Genomic DNA, 10,692 nt, shown 5'->3' with positions numbered 1-10,692 from the left:
CTGCCAGTGAAATGTAGCACAGAGCATAATCAGGAAAAAGGGTACGCTATACCCCAATACATGCGAGAGGCAAAATGGCCCCTCTGAGACACTGCAATGCATTTTGAGATTATGCAGTATAAAATGTGTTTAGAATTCAAATGGTCAAAATTGTTATAAACTCATTTGAAATAAGAAGCAAAATGTGCCCATTTTTATCGACCTGTAGCTCGGGGAGGGGTACTTTGTCACCACAGTTCCGTCTTCTGAGTTTGGTTGTGGGATGTTTGTAAGATGAGCCATGATTGGCCGTTACATTGAAAAGATCCATTTTTACAGGGCTGACAGTCAGAGTGTTAATAATTCCACCCCTGACTATAAGTCCGATGTCAAAGATACATGTTCACAGGTCAGGCAGCGAATGAGTTAATGGAGTAGACATTACAAATTTTGGTTTGGCAGTTTGGGAGGTCATTATTAAGTCAATCAGCGAGAATCAATGTTAAGTTTGGTGATTCCTTATTATCTAACCGCAAACATTGCAAACAATTTCCATGAGAAACGTGTCAGAAAGTTGGAGATTAGAAATTCGACTGACACGCCACACTTCACGCTACAATTTGAAATGTAGAAAAACAAAAATTTATGTGGGTGCCATGAACGCACACCCCCTGAGTCCAATCCATTATGACCACTCAGATTCTGGTCTCTGCATGCTTGCCACTCGGCCAACTAGCGTGTGCACGTGGGTGTGTTGATGACGAGCAATGAATCTCAAGAAGGGCAGTCAGAGACACATTTCGGGTGACTTCTCATCCTCCCTCCTGAAAGGCTCTCACAGGCAAAGTGATTTTGTTTTTTATGTGTTATTTATTTTGAAACACCTCACTTCTGTACATGAGTGACAAATGTAGGAAAAAAATTAAACTGTGTTCACAAACGCATGTGTGAGAGAGAAAGTACAGTTTATCCCGAAAGAGGTCTCTGAAGACGTCTCATAAAATTCGACTCTTCTGTCCCATCCCTGAACTGCAGGAAAACATCATCACAATAACTTGACACAAAAAATATGCTTCTACATATTTGTGCATAAAGAAAGCAAATTTATTGATGAAACAATCTGGAACAGAGCGAAAGATGAATATAACAGACACGGGGGGGGGGGGGGGGGGGGGGCTGTCACAAATTGTCACAAATTTCACTGGGCCACATATCTCATCCGTCTCTTTGTCATGCTGCCTTTCATGTCTTCCCTTTGCAAGGACAACAGAGTCTTTCATGTGGACGTCTTTTCCTCAGCACCCTCGGGCCCTCTCTTTCCTCTTTCTTTCTCTTCATTTGGCTCAAACAGACTAATTAAATGTTCTCCTGCAAGTCGGCTCCAGTCCTTTTTTCCTCACTGATAAATAAATGACTTAGTAACAATCAAGATACAAAGGCATATCAGTTAACTCATTTAATCCCAAAGACATTTTTTTACATTTTCTTATAAAGACTCTGGACTTTCAATACCCAGTATCTATTTATTATTATTGTTTAAGTGTTTGCCTCAAGGAGGGACTAAAAATGCCTGGTAAATTAAGAATCAAGTGATTGATGAGTCAAGTATAAAGGTAATCTTTAGGTACGAAAGAGAAAGTTATTGATTACTTCAGTCCTTAATTACCTACTAAAGTACCTAAAATAATGATTTGTATAATTAATATATAAAGTAATCGATTAATTTAGCACTTAATTGCCTAAAATACAGTAGTTGACTACTTTAGTAGTTAATTCATTTAGTACCAGCTATTTTTTAACACTCATTAAGGCAAACAATTGAAAAAAAATGGAAAAAGAAAGATATCACATGGAATTTAATGTCTGGATAAAAATCTTCAACTCTTCCATGTCACAAATGGACCTTCCACCCTGTCTAAACATGTCAAAAATTATTAATTTTCCCAAAAAGACATTGATAGGAAATAACCAAAATATTAAAATGTGTCATGGGGATTGACTGAGTTAATCATTCAAATAGTTCCACATGCATTATGCGTGAAGTATACCTGTGAGAAAATATACAGTCCATTTAAGACAAAGAACATACACATTTAACTGATAATTGACAGTTATGAGAATATGCTGTGGAAGACGACATAACACTATGTTTAAAGATGGAATTGTATAAATATATAAATCATGGCCTGAGACCATAAAAAATTGAAATGTCTCATTTGGCAAAGTGACTTTACAGTGTAAATATTTAACAACTAATAATTATAGAAGCTTGTGTTTTTAGTACACAAGCAGCAGTAGTGATGTTGACGAAAAAAACCACACACAGCAGCAACTTAAACATCAGAGTAATTTTAGTAGACTTTTTAGTGCTGCCAGCTCTTCATATCTTGGCTCGTATTACCTGTAGCAGAATATTCACTGAAATTGACCAACTTAGCAAAGTATGTGTCTGTCTGCAGCCTCTCATATGCACAAGCCAGCTAATTGCTTAATTGGATGCTGATTGAAGTAAACCTGTTTCAAAGAGAATTGGTCTTGAGGGTTCACCAAGGTTCATTTGCTACGAAGCCTCGCTTACTCGTATTTACTTGCAAATCTTTGACAGCAGTAATGTAGAAGCACCATTCAAGCAAACAACAGCTTTCAGCAATGTCTAAATCACTGTTTTGCGTTGTTCCAAAAACACACACACTGATTTTGACATCTGAAGTTTCTACCAAGGCAGCTCTGTGGAGCAGTGGTTAGCATCTCACAGTTCAGGGATATGAGTTCAAATGCACCTCGGTCCGGCCTTCCTGTGTGGAGTTTGCATGTTCTAACCGAGCCTGCGTGGGTTCTCTCCGGGCACTGCGGCCTCCTCCCACACTCCAAAAACATGTACGGAAGGTGTATTGGACATACTAAATTGTCCTTAGGTGTGATACTGTATCATCTATACCAAATGTGGATTGGAAGTCCCACACTCAAGATGGCAGACATCTCCAAAGGTGGTGTGGGTCAACCAGGCCAAGATCCTAAGGGACTTCCAGATCCTGACCGACAAACTGATGAGAGCCCACTAGCCTGATACATAGTGATGGATAAACATCAAAAGACAACAATTGTTCCAGAAAAGGGCACACAAAAAGCTGGGAAAATACCCAGGGTTGAATGAAAAACTACAGAAAATGTGGAGGGTAAAGACAACAGTTGTCACGTTCTGTCTGGGGTTTTCGGGTTTCTGGATTTAGTTTAAGTAGTTCATGGTTCATTTCGTCATTCATTCGTGTTTTCCCCTGCATCTGCCTTTCTCAGTCTCGTTAGTTTTATCTCGTCCACCTGTTGTCCTTGTGCCCCTGCTCCTCTCGTGTTAGCCTATCCGGTTCCCCTGCCTCCTGTCCCCGTCCAGCTGTAGTGTGTTGTCAGTAATTAGTCTCCTTGTATTTAAACCACCGTCCCTCTGTTGCTCTTGTCGGATTATTGTACCTCGTCACTTCGTGTTCCCTGTGCCTCTCGTCCTCCAGTCTTCCCCCGTAGTCACATTTAGTCTCGTGAGTTATATTCCGTTCCTCATTTATTTTGCTACTTTGTCAAGTTTTTGTCTTCTGCTTTTCCTGCCCTGTTTTATTATTAAAAGAGCACTTTTGTTTGACCAAACCCTCTCCGTCCTCCTGCGTTTTTGAGCCCCTTTCCCTCCACCGCCTCACGTCGCCATGCCTAGACGTGACAACAGTGGTACCGGTTGTGATCGGTTCACCGCTGATGGCTACCCAGAGGGTGGATGGATGGCTCCAGCAGATTCCAGGAACAATATCATCTGTGCGACCTTATCTTTAGTTTCATGAAAAGTGAAAATTGTACTCTTCAATTCCAGTATTTCCTCCGGACAAAGTTAATTGTAGTAATTACCTATTACTCCTTAATGGAGCAATCAAAAATCATTGAAAAGATCCTTATTTGAATATATCACTGCAAACATTTTGAACTGACAAAAGAGAAAAGTGTGAGAACATCATTTCGCTAACGGGATGGGGTGGGGTCGTGGAGGGTAGGGGGTTGCTATTACTAAATCTCTATAAAGAGCTAATTAACTGCCAATGCACAAAACGCACACAAACCCTTTTTTGTAAAGCGATTCCTTGAGAAAATTTTATTGAAAGGGTTGAAAAATAATCAGCCTACATGCATGACTATTAAGCTTTCTGGCATGTGGCCGTAGGGCACAAACGTCATAAAGTTGCTATCAATGGTGCCATTGTGCGCATGTGTTGTTATCATCCCCATCATCACCACCATCGCATTCTGCATTCCAGCATCACTTTTGCATGTGAGTCACAGCAAAAGGGATGACCATATTTCGGATTTGACTGTGTTTGTCACTCCGTTTGATTCATTCCTTTCTGTTTCAGTTTTTAATCGGCTATCAAAACAATTGGGAAAAGTGTCATAAGAAATGTTTGATTTTAATATTTAATTGGTCATTTTTACATGCTCTGGATATTTAGTAACGGTTTTCAGTAGGAATATGTTAGCTGCCACAAGTCAGTCAATTGACACTTGCAAATACTTGCTCAGGTGTCATTGCACTATTACTGAAGGAAGAATGAAATCGACGGTGTTGGAGTGCTCTCGTTTGACTGCATCCCTGCGTCCCTGATGCATCATTTTTGCCAGGGACACATACTTTCAAATCAAAGTGTGTCCACCGGACGGGGTGTGCTAAGAAGTTGTTTCACATACGACAAACGCTGCCTGCAGCAGTAGTCTCCTCTCGATGTAACTCATCCTCTTTGTTATTTCGACAATTATTATTATTTATTTATTTATTACAAAGACTATGTCACAATTTTGGGTGGGCAGTGGTTAGCACATCTGCCGTAATTACATATTATACCTTAATAGCGCTATCAAAATAGTTGAAAATATCACAACAAGCATTTTGAACATACAAAATAGAAAAGTGTGAGAACACCATTTCTCTAATGAAATGGGGTGGGAATTTGTTGCTATTTCTGAGTCTTTATGAAGAGCTCATTAACAGCCAATGCACAAAACTCCCACAAACCCTTTTGTAACACCACAATGGGTCAATCAAAATAGATAAAAAGATCCTTATTTGAAAATATCACAACAAACATTTTGAGTTTGCGGTTAGCACATTCCCCTCACAGTTGAGGGGCTCGAGCTTCGTAAGTGGGAGGTAATGGATTGATGGATCATTGTAATCATCTTTCAAAATATAAATTAGTGTCACAAGTGATAATCGTTCATGTTGCAAGAAAGTATTGCGTCTCACTTTATTGTTTGCATAATTATTTATTAATTACAACCCATGTTTGTGCATTTCTCTGCCAGCATACTGACAATGAAAAAGTATAAATGCTCTCAAAATCGATGGCCACATTTTAGCTTAACCTGCTCACCTGCCACTATAATTAAGAACTAAAGAAAAAAAGAGTTACTTTTCCAGTTTTTGTTATTTGAATGCTATTTGAAACTGGAGCGAAGGCAGGGTACCATTCCCATACCCCCAAAACATTTCTAAATGCCGTCCTTCATCCGCTTGTTGTTCTGTTCCCCAGTCAGAATGAAGTTAGTAGCAAATAGATGCGGGCCTGTCCAAACAATAGTCCATTCATGATGCCCTTGCAATGCAATGATGATCCCGCTCTGGCCTGCACCAGCCTCCACAGCTGCACTGGAATGTAATCCAACAAGTTCTTCATCGCCCCCTCCTCTCTAACCCAACATCCACCGCTCCCTCCGGCTGCCTCCTCCATCGCTACCACGGCCACCACATCACCAGCGGTAACACCATTGCAACCCAAGTCCCCCCCCCCCTGCCCCCCAAAAGGAGGCAAGAAACGAGAAGGAGGGGATTGAAGGAGGGGAGCACAAAGAGAGGATTCATGGTGGGTCACATACACTAGCAGAAAAAAAAAGCGGCGCCCATTTAGGAGTGGTGCAGCTGCACTAATTCATTGGGTGAAACTGAGAGGAGGCAAAAAGGAGGGGCAGAGGTCAGAAAGCGGAATCATTTTTTATTCGTCTCGCTGCATCATCCGCAGACACCTGCATCCCTCGCTTCCTTGGTGGGTTCAGAAAAAAAAAGAGAAGCGAGATCCCGTGCCTGCTTTTTTATCCACGTGTCACCATCTCATGACCCGTTCCCAGTGTGACCCTTGTGTTTTTTTCCCAGCACTTTACAGCCCACGCATCCAGATGACATCAAGCCCTCCGGCCACACAGTCACGGCAACCCCACTGTGTCATCTTCAATCATACGAAGACCTCAAAAATCTTTTAAAACTTTCATTATGCACGAGGTGTACAGTTGTGTCTCGAAGTGGTCGTCCAAGTATTTTAATCACATGCTTTTTTTTTTCTTAATAGCTACAGTTTGGAATTCCCCCTGCACAGGATGACTTTTTCTGGTTTCACACAAGCCCTGAGAGGTTTTTTTTTGCAAGATGTCTGTAGCCTCAAAAAAGTTCATTCCACATTAGCAGCTCCCCTGCTAATGTGGAATCAACTTTTTTGAGTGGCAAACTTGTTCATACATATTTGAATGTATTTAAATATGTTCAAACATATTTGCAAATCCATTCAAACGTATTTGCAAGTATGTTTGAATGTAGTTAATTCTATTTGAACGTACTTGCAAATGTGCTTGGGTGTATTTAATTCTAATTGAACTTACTTGCAAATGTGCTTTCAATGTACTAAATTCTAAAAACAATGCATTTCCCCATAATATAATGGGATATTGGCTTGCTCGTTCATGAGTACTTTTTATTTTTTAACATTTAACATTTGTCATAGTTCCTTTCAAAATCAGGATGAGGCATAGGACAGAGATAGTTGCTGTTGCTTCTATCACTGTTTTCTATAACCATTTGGGGTTTAATGCGATTGGGTGGTTGGCCCAACGCACCTGAGGCTTGGGCCCCACAGACCAAAGTCCTAAGGTGGGCTCCATCTCAACATTTAGAGAACCTGGTGTTCCCATGAGGGCTCCCATCCAACTACTAACCAGGTCTGACCCTGCTTTGCTTTAAGGATTGGAACATCTCAGAGTAGTATGGCTTTAAGTGACGGTAAAACACTTAGTGTAAAGCAAATAGTGTAATATGTTCAATTATACTTATACTTAGTTATACTAAATGTGAAAACTGTTGTTTATATATATATATATATATATATATATATATATATATATATATATATATATATATATATATATATATATATATTTAAAAAGAGAGAGAGAGAGAGAGAGAGAGAGAGGGAGAGAGAAAGAGAGAGCATTTGAACAAAATTATACAAAAAATTCCAAATTTAAATTATGTTCATTTGGGATTTTTTTCCCATAATATTACGGGGCCTAATAAGAAATTCTCTGTTTTTGGTAGTTAGCCAACTGTATTTGCAACTGCATTCAAACATACTTAAATATGTTTGAAACCATTTGCAAGTACATTCCAAAAGCATTCAATACTCTGTGGTGTAATCAAAAAGAACGCTATGTTTTAAGCATTTAGCCTACATATACATTCAATTGTAGATGCAAGTGTGTTCATCCATATTAGCGATGTACAGTGGGCCCCCGGGTTATGATTTTAATCCGTCCCGCGGTTGGGGTCGTAAGGCGAATTTGTTGTATGACGGGCAATCCAAACCTATGTTAAAGAGCTAATGCGTTTAGAACCCCAGGTAAAAAAAATCAAAATTGTACATACATATTAAAAATTGGTACCAAAATAGCATAGAAAGTGCTACATGTATATAATATACATGTATACAATCAGAAAACGTCATAAATAAAAAATATATAAAGTATTTATTTACCATTGAGTGGCACTTGTTATGCCGATATTCCTTAATAAGGGTTATCTCCAGCAACATTTCCATATAAGTCATCTTCTTACTGCTCTCTTTAACATCACTAGCAATCTTGGGACCTGAGGCTAACCCATTCAAGTTTGAATTAAGCAGTAAAATTCACTATGAATATGGTTTTGTAACCACTCACAATCGAACAAAGCTTTACCATTCCACCATTTTGAAACGAGTGAGGCCGACCAATAGCAGACCAGCATCTCCGTGGGGAGACGCCAACCAATAGCAGACCAGCATTGTAGTCACGCGTTGCATGGAAGCAGTTAGACGAAAAGAGTAAATAAGTGCAACTACCTAAAAACGCCAGCAGATGGAGGCAAAACAACACAAATACAGCCAACCCCCTAGGGTCATGACTGTTGTTTTTGTCGCAAATCCGGGAAAATATCAAGAAGAGGGGATGAAAAAACTCAATATTACAGGTCACAACATGAAAATTACGTAAATCAGGGGCGTTGTAACATGGGGTCCACTGTATTTAAATAAGTTTAAATATAATTTTCAAGTGAAAAATTGCCGCATCAGAGACGTAACTTTAGACTGAATAGTATCCACCAGCTTTCTCTTGGACTTTTACGCAACCAAATCTAAAATAATTAATCTATACACATATGATATTGATTTCTGCATTTTCAATGTTATACCATATTGTGTCTAAACCTGCAGGCAGCACTGAGGTCTACTTTAAAAGATGTGGTGTAATTATACAGAAGTGGCATCAAAGTGTCCCCAACAGTGTAGCGGTCATTTGAAGGTTGATCATTACACTAACACTTGCGCTAATTTGAGCATGTTTTTATGTAGTTAAAATTCCAATAAATCATGCTATGTTGTTCCTCATCCAACAGTAAACCAGATGAGTATACCTCATTTTGCTTCTGTAGCTTCAAGACACAAATTAACAACTGTCAATCCCATACATTGAAACAAGCAGTTGATCAACGAATCAATTATTATGTCAGTCCCTCCGACAAGAATTTCGTATAAGTCGAGTCCAAATACATTCAGAATGCTGGAAAATCTGAATCATTTCGGCTTCTTTTGTCAGCGTTTGGAACAAATGTCAGCATTCTTTTCACAGCACGAGAAGGAGGAATTCCTCTCCACCAATTATACATCCATTTATTGCAGAATGTGACCCGCATGTGAATATTTGACTTCCCCTATCTACGTCCTTTGCTTGCTGTCTCCAATTGTCCATTTTCCCTCTTTTTTTTTTTAACCCCAGCTGTTTCTCTCGATCAAACGTCATACATGTCAGGAATTCCCCTCAGACAGTAGGACAGGGTGTTTTTGTTTTCAGTGCGCAACTAACAACTTGGTCTAAATGTCAATCAAGAAACACTTGCAGAGTTTACCTCATCTGGATATTTTGCCAACAATGATGACATCACATTATGGAAATCATGCAAAGAATATTTTACACTATTAATGAATAGAATAGAATGGAATAGAATAGAATAGAAAGGGCTTTTACATGTTTTGGTTGCTGCTAAGCACATTTGCTTCAAAATGCATTGATATCAGGATTGCGATAAATGCATTCTTTTCTATTCTACAGCTGTTTGTACCATTCCACAGGTGAGGAGGTTCATTGGAAAAGGGTGTCATGTCAGATGGTCACAAGAAAGTAGCGTGAGTAGCTAGTCCAACATCAGAACGTTTCTCAGTGTATAATTGTAAGGAATTTAGTGATTTCATCATCTGTAGTCCGTAATGTCATCAAAAAATTCTGAGAATCCGGAAAAATCTCTGCATGAAACCAGCACTGAATGTCCATGTCCTTTGAACTCTAAGGCTGCATTCCATTGAAACCTTTTAGCAAACCATTGTCAGGTTACATGTTCATCACTGTATCTGTAAATGGTCGCTGTTCGGCGGAATCCTCATATGGCCAAATATTATATATTGTGGTTTTTTTCTCCTCACAAATCAATACTAAATACAGAGACTAAACGTTGATATCCACAGTTAGTTTTTTTTGTTTGTTTTTTTTTGTCATGCATCACTAATGGCTTAAGTTTTTAAGATGACATTTGTGAAGAGGCTTTTTACACAATGGGGTCAGCTTTGTAGTCTTACAATCTTTGTCAATTCCTTCATGATAAATGTGTTGGGTTTTTTTGCATATTAAAGATGTGTTTGGGGGAAATTTCCTGGCGATTTTGATGAGCAATAACACTTTAAGCTATGAACAATTTGAGTAAAGCAATGGCTGGGCACTCAAACAAGCTGTCGTTTGATTGTTTTTTTTTTGTTTTTTTTATGTCCTGTCACATTGTCATTTTGTGAGAGTGAGAATTCCTTAAGACAGTAACAAAATGCAAGCTCAAAACTCAAAAGCCATATGCCAACAACACTGCAAGACACAGTCGGCTTCTTTAACTTGCTCCTCTGAGATGTGCTAACACAAAGTGGGAAAGTCTACCGTGGTCTGATGTTTCTAATAGAAATATGAATGTTATGAATGTTGTGCCCTATATTTGCAGAAAAAAAATTCAAATGGTTTATTCATTTCATATTTGTTCTCCATCATCTGATTGACAGCCAAATCAATTATGTTCTTCCTGGGCCCATGTCCAACCCTCAACTGTAGTTCTACCTCTGTGGTGATCATTTAACTCTGTATATTATTGTTCTTTTTAGGTGTTGCAGCTCTGCATATCTAATATTTTCTAAATTTACAATGATTTAAAGTACACCTGAAGAGGGGCCTTTTCACCTCTTTGCAGATCATGAGACCCTGTCATCAACCCCCCACCCCCCCAAACACCAGGAAGAGCTATGCCTCAGTCTCTTGTGACACTGTGGTTAGTGTGTGTGCGTGTGTGTGTGT

The sequence above is a fragment of the Hippichthys cyanospilos genome, chromosome 7 (assembly GCF_059441005.1).
Source record: "Hippichthys cyanospilos isolate Australia breed blue-spotted pipefish chromosome 7, RoL_Hcya_1.0, whole genome shotgun sequence".
Taxonomy (NCBI): Eukaryota; Metazoa; Chordata; class Actinopteri; order Syngnathiformes; family Syngnathidae; genus Hippichthys; species Hippichthys cyanospilos.
This window is presented reverse-complemented; position numbering follows the sequence as displayed.